At 36.0% G+C, this 9620-nt stretch overlaps 2 long non-coding RNA genes across 2 annotated transcripts; both read right to left on the bottom strand.

The window, feature by feature from the left end:
- Positions 1-223: 223 nt before the first annotated feature.
- Positions 224-2651, bottom strand: LOC149494531 (uncharacterized). The gene is made up of 3 exons (XR_016321804.1): positions 2238-2651; positions 2101-2167; positions 224-460 (listed from the first exon to the last, which is right to left on the bottom strand). It is a non-coding gene; the product is annotated as an uncharacterized LOC149494531 (long non-coding RNA).
- Positions 2652-3643: 992 nt separating this feature from the next.
- On the bottom strand, positions 3644-5774 carry LOC149494530 (uncharacterized). Its single transcript, XR_016321808.1, has 3 exons — positions 5658-5774; positions 5521-5587; positions 3644-3880 (listed from the first exon to the last, which is right to left on the bottom strand). It is a non-coding gene; the product is annotated as an uncharacterized LOC149494530 (long non-coding RNA).
- Positions 5775-9620: the final 3846 nt, after the last annotated feature.

Genomic DNA, 9620 nt, shown 5'->3' with positions numbered 1-9620 from the left:
TTTATTTGAATTTTAAATAAGAATTTATGATTACTTTGATTATAATAAACGAAGAATAAGTTTCATGAGAAATATTGGGAATTAATGAAAGAAATATATGTTTTAGGCTCTTATATTGTAACATCCCTTCCCGGTCCACCCGTTAACTCAAATGAACCGAGCTGAGACGCTACAATCTGGTTGAACCTATGTCCTTTCATGCTAATATCATGTTGTATGCTGATTATGATGTCAAGCTGTTGCTTTTTACATTAGGAAAATATAGATATGTACTTAATATTTTTACAAGACATGATACTAATTTTCAAAATGAAATGGGCCCAACTGTGTGCCCTGTACATGCCATGATAAGGATAGACAGAATCAAAATATCCAAATGAGTAGCTACCCTGAAGACTGAGTCTTCCACAGATGAACTGCAGCAGTTGTAAGCTGATTCTCTACGGTCCAGTCTCGAAACCTACGAGTTAAATAAATAACTCGCTGAGCAAATAATGCTCAGTGGATATCTCAATTTAATAAGAAATAAAACAATAAACATATAAGCACACATATCATTATACTTTCATGATTTTACCTGCTGTTCATGATGCTGTATAAATTTTGCAACTTTTATTAACCATCGTATACTTTATAAATAATAAATCACATAACTGCATGGCTCCATAAGGTTATAGTGAAACCAAAGTGATAAGAAAAACTGTATGAACTGTATGAAACTGGATGAATACTGTATGGCTGGGCTGTTATGGCCCGTATATAAATCATATCCACTCAACAGCCTGTAGCTGGAGTACCAAACTGTATGGGGTGCAGATCTGCTATCCTATGTCGCGACATAGTCTTATCTACGTGGTTTCTGCCTAACCTTAATGGAGCATATTATGTGTATTGTGATAATACAAGAATTATTTAGAAAATATCTAATGAGGAATAATGCATACCATTGATAATGTATAAAGTAACTTGCATGGAAATACTCTAGCTATTGCACCCACGATGCAATTCTTACTAATATTTATTGAACTACATTTTACCATTCAGATTAAGGAAATTCTTAGTTTGAATTAAGTTCACTTAGAAGGTAAAATGCAGTAATAATTTTCGGGTGAATGAATCTACATATGCATTCCAACATCATTTCTAATGTGTTCTTGAAATCTGCTAGACAGCCTGTACATGTTTCACAAATCCTATCATAACTCTTTCTGTATACGTCCAATTTAGGTTATTCTAAATTCTATGGTTAGCTAACATCTTAAGGTACAAAGTTTTCTTCTATCACATCTCTTAATTACGTTGGCAAGGTAGTCACATATTGAGCTCAAGTAGCAACTGCCAGTCTGCCCTGCTGTTGGTTTCCAGCCTGCCCAGTTTATACTATTTTGGTCATATCTCTCAATTTATAACTCCAATTTAGGTGATTCTACATTCTATGGTTAGCTAACACATTAGGCTACAAATTTTTCTTCTACCAAATCTCTTAATTACGTTGGTAAGGTAGTCAAACATTGAGCTCAAGTAGCAACTGTCAGTCTGCCCTGCTGTTGGGTTCCAGCCTGCACAAGTTATACTATTTTGGTCACAGATCTCAATATATAACTCCAATTTAGGTGATTCTGCCTTCTATGGTTAGCTAACACATTAGGCTACAAATTTGTCTTCTACCACATCTCTTAATTACGTTGGTAAGGTAGGCAAATATTTACCGAAATGAGCAACTTCCAGTCCGTCCAGACTGTTGATTTCCAGCCTGTACAGTCTGTACTATTTTGGTCATATCTCTCAATTTATAACTCCAAATTAGGTGATTCAAAAACTCATGGACAGATAAAACATAGAGGAACAAATAACTCTTCTATACCACTTCCTAATTCCATCGTTAAATAGAGTCAAAATCAGGGTGAAGTTACTGGTCAATGGTCCAACAAACTGGGTTCAGCATGAAATCAATATCTACTTCATTCATTCAATTCATCCCATGCTTTATCACCATTTACAGACCTCTAATTCAACATTCAGCAATATATGTTTTCATTATCAACACACTACACAAGTTTTCATGCAAGAAAATGTGAAAAACTAAAAGAGATATCAAACCTTCAACCAAAAGAGCTTTAAATCCTCTTCTTAGCTTCCTTTTCTTCCAACTTTGAGTTCCCCTCTCCTATACATAATAACTCTTAGAAATCATCTAAAATATCACAAAAGTATGAAAATCAAGAAGGGCTACTTACTTGGATAGAGTTCTAGGTTGAATTTAGTGTTTAAATCACATGAAAATGGATGGAGAAAGGAAGGAGATGAAGAGAAAGATGAAAGGAGATGAAGAGGAAGATGAAGATGAAGAAGACGTTGAAGATGAAGATGAAGAAAATGAAGAAGGCAAACTGAAATGGAAGTCTCGTGTAGTCCAAATTTATCTTTGATTGTGTGTTAAAAATTACCAAATAGTACCTATATTTTCCATATGTTACATTTTAATACCTAAACTTTATATTTTAGTGCAAGTAAGTCCTACTCCTTATACTTTGATCTTTTTGTTTCATTCAAGTAAGTCCACTTCTTTTACTTATTTAAGTTACATCCCATTCTACCCCACTCTGGATTTAAATGGCTCGAACTGGGTTCTTGTTCGGCCCAACTCGACTCGACTCTATGCAACGATTCGATTCAGTAGGATGTTACAGTTCTACCCTTCTAAATAAAAAACTTCGTCCCGAAGTTTACCTGTTGTGAACAAATGCGGATACTGTTGTCGCATGATTTCTTCAGATTCCCAAGTTGCTTCTTCTGTTTTATGATTCCTCCAAAGAACTTTGACCAATGCTATTTTCTTGTTTCACAATTCTTTAATTTCTCTGGCTAGGATCTGAACTGGTTCTTCTTCATAAGTGAGATCTGGTTGAATTCTCTTTCGTATTCTGCAACTGACATTCTGTTCTGTCTCAGGTATAAGAATTCCTTCCTTCTAGCATCAAGATAAGCCTCTGTGATGAACTTTTTCTTGAATTCATCCAAAAAGAATTGCCAGGTACGCTGCTCTGCTGGTACTCTCTGTTGAACAGTAGTCCACCATGTGTATGCCTCCTCTATCAGTAATGACGTGGCACAAATCAACTTGTCCTCTAGTGTACACTGTAATTGCTCCAGGACTCTTAAAGTACCATCTAACCAATACTCAGCTGTTTCGGGATTGTCATCCTTGCTAGCTCTGAATTCTTTTGCACCATATTTTCTAAGCTTTTCTAGTGGGGACTTTCTTTCTCTGTCTACTACTACTGATGCCTGAGGTACCACCCCTGCAATCTGTCTAAACGTATCTGCAAGTTGCTTTAACAGCACCTCTTGACCTGGTGCTACTGGAGCCTCACCCTCCACAGCTCTGGAGGCGTGTGACTCGCTTTCACCTTCCTGTGACATCCTCCTATAAAAATAACAACAGCTTAGTTCATCAGGGTAGTCATGGCATGTACACTATAATGACATATGCATTTAAGCCCGAGGAACTAAACTAGTGCTCTGATACCAAAATTTGTAACATCCCTTCCCGGTCCACCCGTTAACTCAAATGAACCGAGCTGAGACGCTACAATCTGGTTGAACCTATGTCCTTTCATGCTAATATCATGTTGTATGCTGATTATGATGTCAAGCTGTTGCTTTTTACATTAGGAAAATATAGATATGTACTTAATATTTTTACAAGACATGATACTAATTTTCAAAATGAAATGGGCCCAACTGTGTGCCCTGTACATGCCATGATAAGGATAGACAGAATCAAAATATCCAAATGAGTAGCTACCCTGAAGACTGAGTCTTCCACAGATGAACTGCAGCAGTTGTAAGCTGATTCTCTACGGTCCAGTCTCGAAACCTACGAGTTAAATAAATAACTCGCTGAGCAAATAATGCTCAGTGGATATCTCAATTTAATAAGAAATAAAACAATAAACATATAAGCACACATATCATTATACTTTCATGATTTTACCTGCTGTTCATGATGCTGTATAAATTTTGCAACTTTTATTAACCATCGTATACTTTATAAATAATAAATCACATAACTGCATGGCTCCATAAGGTTATAGTGAAACCAAAGTGATAAGAAAAACTGTATGAACTGTATGAAACTGGATGAATACTGTATGGCTGGGCTGTTATGGCCCGTATATAAATCATATCCACTCAACAGCCTGTAGCTGGAGTACCAAACTGTATGGGGTGCAGATCTGCTATCCTATGTCGCGACATAGTCTTATCTACGTGGTTTTTGCCTAACCTTAATGGAGCATATTATGTGTATTGTGATAATACAAGAATTATTTAGAAAATATCTAATGAGGAATAATGCATACCATTGATAATGTATAAAGTAACTTGCATGGAAATACTCTAGCTATTGCACCCGCGATGCAATTCTTACTAATATTTATTGAACTACATTTTACCATTCAGATTAAGGAAATTCTTAGTTTGAATTAAGTTCACTTAGAAGGTAAAATGCAGTAATAATTTTCGGGTGAATGAATCTACATATGCATTCCAACATCATTTCTAATGTGTTCTTGAAATCTGCCAGACAGCCTGTACATGTTTCACAAATCCTATCATAACTCTTTCTGTATACGTCCAATTTAGGTTATTCTAAATTCTATGGTTAGCTAACATCTTAAGGTACAAAGTTTTCTTCTATCACATCTCTTAATTACGTTGGCAAGGTAGTCACATATTGAGCTCAAGTAGCAACTGCCAGTCTGCCCTGCTGTTGGTTTCCAGCCTGCCCAGTTTATACTATTTTGGTCATATCTCTCAATTTATAACTCCAATTTAGGTGATTCTACATTCTATGGTTAGCTAACACATTAGGCTACAAATTTGTCTTCTACCACATCTCTTAATTACGTTGGTAAGGTAGTCAAACATTGAGCTCAAGTAGCAACTGTCAGTCTGCCCTGCTGTTGGGTTCCAGCCTGCACAAGTTATACTATTTTGGTCACAGATCTCAATATATAACTCCAATTTAGGTGATTCTGCCTTCTATGGTTAGCTAACACATTAGGCTACAAATTTGTCTTCTACCACATCTCTTAATTACATTGGTAAGGTAGGCAAATATTTACCGAAATGAGCAACTTCCAGTCCGTCCAGACTGTTGATTTCCAGCTTGCACAGTCTGTACTATTTTGGTCATATCTCTCAATTTATAACTCCAAATTAGGTGATTCAAAAACTCATGGACAGATAAAACATAGAGGAACAAATAACTCTTCTATACCACTTCCTAATTCCATCGTTAAATAGAGTCAAAATCAGGGTGAAGTTACTGGTCAATGGTCCAACAAACTGGGTTCAGCATGAAATCAATATCTACTTCATTCATTCAATTCATCCCATGCTTTATCACCATTTACAGACCTCTAATTCAACATTCAGCAATATATGTTTTCATTATCAACACACTACACAAGTTTTCATGCAAGAAAATGTGAAAAACTAAAAGAGATATCAAACCTTCAACCAAAAGAGCTTTAAATCCTCTTCTTAGCTTCCTTTTCTTCCAACTTTGAGTTCCCCTCTCCTATACATAATAACTCTTAGAAATCATCTAAAATATCACAAAAGTATGAAAATCAAGAAGGGCTACTTACTTGGATAGAGTTCTAGGTTGAATTTAGTGTTTAAATCACATGAAAATGGATGGAGAAAGGAAGGAGATGAAGAGAAAGATGAAAGGAGATGAAGAGGAAGATGAAGATGAAGAAGACATTGAAGATGAAGATGAAGAAAATGAAGAAGGCAAACTAAAATGGAAGTCTCGTGTAGTCCAAATTTATCTTTGATTGTGTGTTAAAAATTACCAAATAGTACCTATATTTTCCATATGTTACATTTTAATACCTAAACTTTATATTTTAGTGCAAGTAAGTCCTACTCCTTATACTTTGATCTTTTTGTTTCATTCAAGTAAGTCCACTTCTTTTACTTATTTAAGTTACATCCCATTCTACTCCACTCTGGATTTAAATGGCTCGAACTGGGTTCTTGTTCAGCCCAACTCGACTCGACTCTATGCAACGATTCGATTCAGTAGGATGTTACATATATACTTAGTGTGAATTGGATGTATGTTTTGATTTATTATTTTACATGATACTTGGCATTTAATGCCACTCTAATATTAGCTATGCTCATATGCTAGGCACGTGGGTGTCTTCTGTATGAGCAGACACACTCTATCTGTTTCTGTTAGGCTCTTGAAGCCCCTCTTTTTCTGTTGGCTCTATAGCCTTCTCACTTTGTTTTCTGTAATTTTATCTGCTTCATTTTCTCCTAAGTGTATGTGAGCCCCATAAGTAAAACATTTAAAATAAATTGAATTCATAAGATAATATTCACGGCATGAATACTTATAAGATTATAATATATGATTATAAATTATGTATGTGTATTTATGCTAATAACTGAGGTTATCTAACGTGTTTATGTCAATTTTAGATTTAATTGTTTAGCATGCCTATAATAAGCATAAGTATTTAAGGAAATGAATACATATTATAATTTGATGTGTATTGTGAATATTAGTGAATTTTGAGTCCATATTGATATTATGTGCCTTGAATGCTTATGCATGCTTGTTATTCTAGTGATTTGGTGAATATGAGTTTGTTGTAAATTCCATGTTTTATATATATGTTGTCATCGTGACATTTGGAATGTATGTGATTTATGAGTACTACTGAGTTTTATACTCACTGCATAGATTTTTATCAAGCGCAGGTTATAGACTGTGGTTGCTACTCAAAGACCAAAAGAGTAGCATTAGAGTTGAATAGTCTTTTTTTTGGTAGTTATTATTTTAGAATTATGTGCCTAAGTTTATGGCATGTATAAATTAAGTACATTTGGAGAATGTTTCTTTAGGCTTATGCATAAGGTTAAATTATTGGCATATGCATTTATTATGAGACTTATGTATGAGAATTTATATTAGAAGATTATGTGAGTTTATTCTATCATGGAGCTGTGTATTATTAAGTTGAAGGATGGAATTTAAGTTATTTATGCATGAGTGGTCAAGGAATTTACATCTAAGGACATTTATGATTTTGAGTGATTTATGAGAATGTTGATTTGTTGATGAATGAATGATTATACATGTGTAGAAGTTTATATTGATCTAAGATTGATTATTGGAGTTTGTTGGATGTTTAAGTTTTTGAATTAAAAGTCTTTTGTATTTACTGGTTTTAGTTAAGTCTAGTTTTTAGGTGAAATTCTTGTAGTTTTTCTGTAAGATTTTTCTAAAATACTTTCTAAGTAAAAATTTAGGACTTATTAGCCTCGTGAATACTTAACTACTCTTCATTCATTTTCTTTTTTTTTTTTTTTAGTTTTAGGTTTTTGTGAGCTAGGTTGGTGCCTTCGACACCAAATGTAGCATCCATCGTATAATCCTCGGGGGTCGGGTGGCAAATGTTATAGCTACCTTGTGATGTTTTGAAGGTGTGAAAAATATGTATTCACACCTATCGACTAGGAGAACTATAGTGAGATATGGGATATAGTTAAAATAATATAATTAATATTGTGATCTGCAAGATTTTGCTAAGATTCTTGCCGAGTTAGAAATAATTTCATATTACTTGAGTTTTGTGTATTAAGTTGTGATACCTTTACGCTTTTTTCGTTGAGTTAAAATGTTTGAGCTAATTTATTATTACCGTCTTTAGGTCAGATATTATCCTTCAGACTGTTTTTGTGATATGGGTTATTTATCAATTGGCAAAGCCAAAATGTTGGTTACAACTAAGCTAAATGTGAAAAATTTTTATTTTACTTAGGTTAACTTAAATGAATTCCTTTGCTTGAAAATCTATATTCATCACTACGAAGTAGATATTAAAATGACTGCATGACAGTAGGCATGAGGCCTAATGGAATGTTTTATAGCTTTTTGTATTGTTAGAATATATCTTGCATATATTCTATTGTTATTGTATGTATCTATTTTTAGTTAGTATATATTTAGTTAATATATCTTGCATATATTCTATTGTTATTGTATATATCTATTTTTAGTTAGTATACATTTAGTTACCATAGTTTTAGCAATCAGTTAGCTGATTTGTAGCCTAACATTCCTCTTGTAACTTGTATATACTGTTTCATGATCAATGCAATAGGCATGGAATTGGTTTCCTTCATGGTATCAGAGCCTCTTACGATCCTTTTCTCCTAACCCTAGCCGCACCTCTCTTCTTCTCCATTCTCCTTCTCTCTTTTCAAACTCTTCTATATGGCAGACTCAACCAAGTTTCATTTCGCCCTCACCATTACTAATGTTAAATCTCTTGTTCCCGTAACATTAGACAATGAGCACGATTTGTATCATTCTTGGGCTACCTTGTTTACCAATCTTGCTAGGGTGCATGATCTTTACGATCATTTGGTTCCACCCATGGAGGAGAAGGCTAAGACTGCCTATGAGGCGGCTAAGTCGGCTGATCCGACTCTTTAGAGGCTTTTGGATGCCGTTGTCTTACAATGGATTTACAGCACCATTTCTAACGACCTTCTTCACGCTATCCTCAAACGCAATGACACAGCAGAGGGGGCGTGGAATCGTCTTGAAGCTCTTTTTGAGGACAATAAAGCCTCTCGGGCTACCCATCTCGAGGAGGACTTTACAAACGCTGTTTTGAGAGGATTTCAACTCGATCGATAATTATTGTAATCACCTACAATCTCTAGCGGATAGGTTGGCTGATGTTGATGCTCCGGTAACAAATGGTCGTCTGGTTTTACCAGAGGCGTATGGTGGTACGGTGGACTTTATACAAAATTAAGAGCCTTTGCCCTCCTTTGAGAGTTGTCGTTCGAGGTTGAAAATGGCGGAGCGTACTATTAAGGCCCGTCACGCTCGTGAAAATGGTGTTTCTGGCACCAAGTTTGGTGGTGCCGCCATGGTTGCTGCTCATTCTTCTATGACGTCTGACTCCTCTGCAAGCAAAAAACGCAACAGCAATAATAAAGGGAGGGGGAATTTGAAAAACAATGGGAAGAAAAAGGCCCAACAAAATTCTAATGGGGCCAGTGCTAGTCAGCCGACACATCATCGGCAACAGTGGTAGCCACATCAACAGGCCCCTCCGCCACAGTGGCAGCAGATGTGGTAGCTTGGTTAGGGTGGGTGGACTGTTCCACCTTGCCCTTTTCCCGCTTACCCCTGGCAGCCAAGGCCCAATCCAGCGGCCCAACGTCCTACCTCTCCTGGGTCAGGCTTACTTAGGCCCCGACCTCAAGCTTTCAATGTTGTTACTCCTTCTGCTTCTAGCTACATGCCCACCGACATTGAGGCCGCTATGCATGCCCTTTCATTCTCTCAACCCGATGGGAACTACTACATGGATACCGGTGCTACATCTCACATGACAGCGGATGCAGGTATTCTCTCTTCTTATTTCAATTCAAGCAATAAGCATCATAACATTATTGTTAGTAGTGGTCATTTACTTCCAATTGTTGGTCACGGTCGCATTACATTGCCTCCCCCTTATCCACCATTTACCCTAAACAATGTGTTACATGCTCCCCAACTCATTAAAAATCTG

This window comes from Jatropha curcas, chromosome 7 (genome assembly GCF_041381405.1).
Source record: "Jatropha curcas cultivar XTBG-Jc1 chromosome 7, XTBG_Jcur_1.0, whole genome shotgun sequence".
Classification (NCBI taxonomy): Eukaryota; Viridiplantae; Streptophyta; class Magnoliopsida; order Malpighiales; family Euphorbiaceae; genus Jatropha; species Jatropha curcas.
Note: the sequence above shows the minus strand (reverse complement) of the source record. Positions and strands in the feature narration are given on the sequence as shown.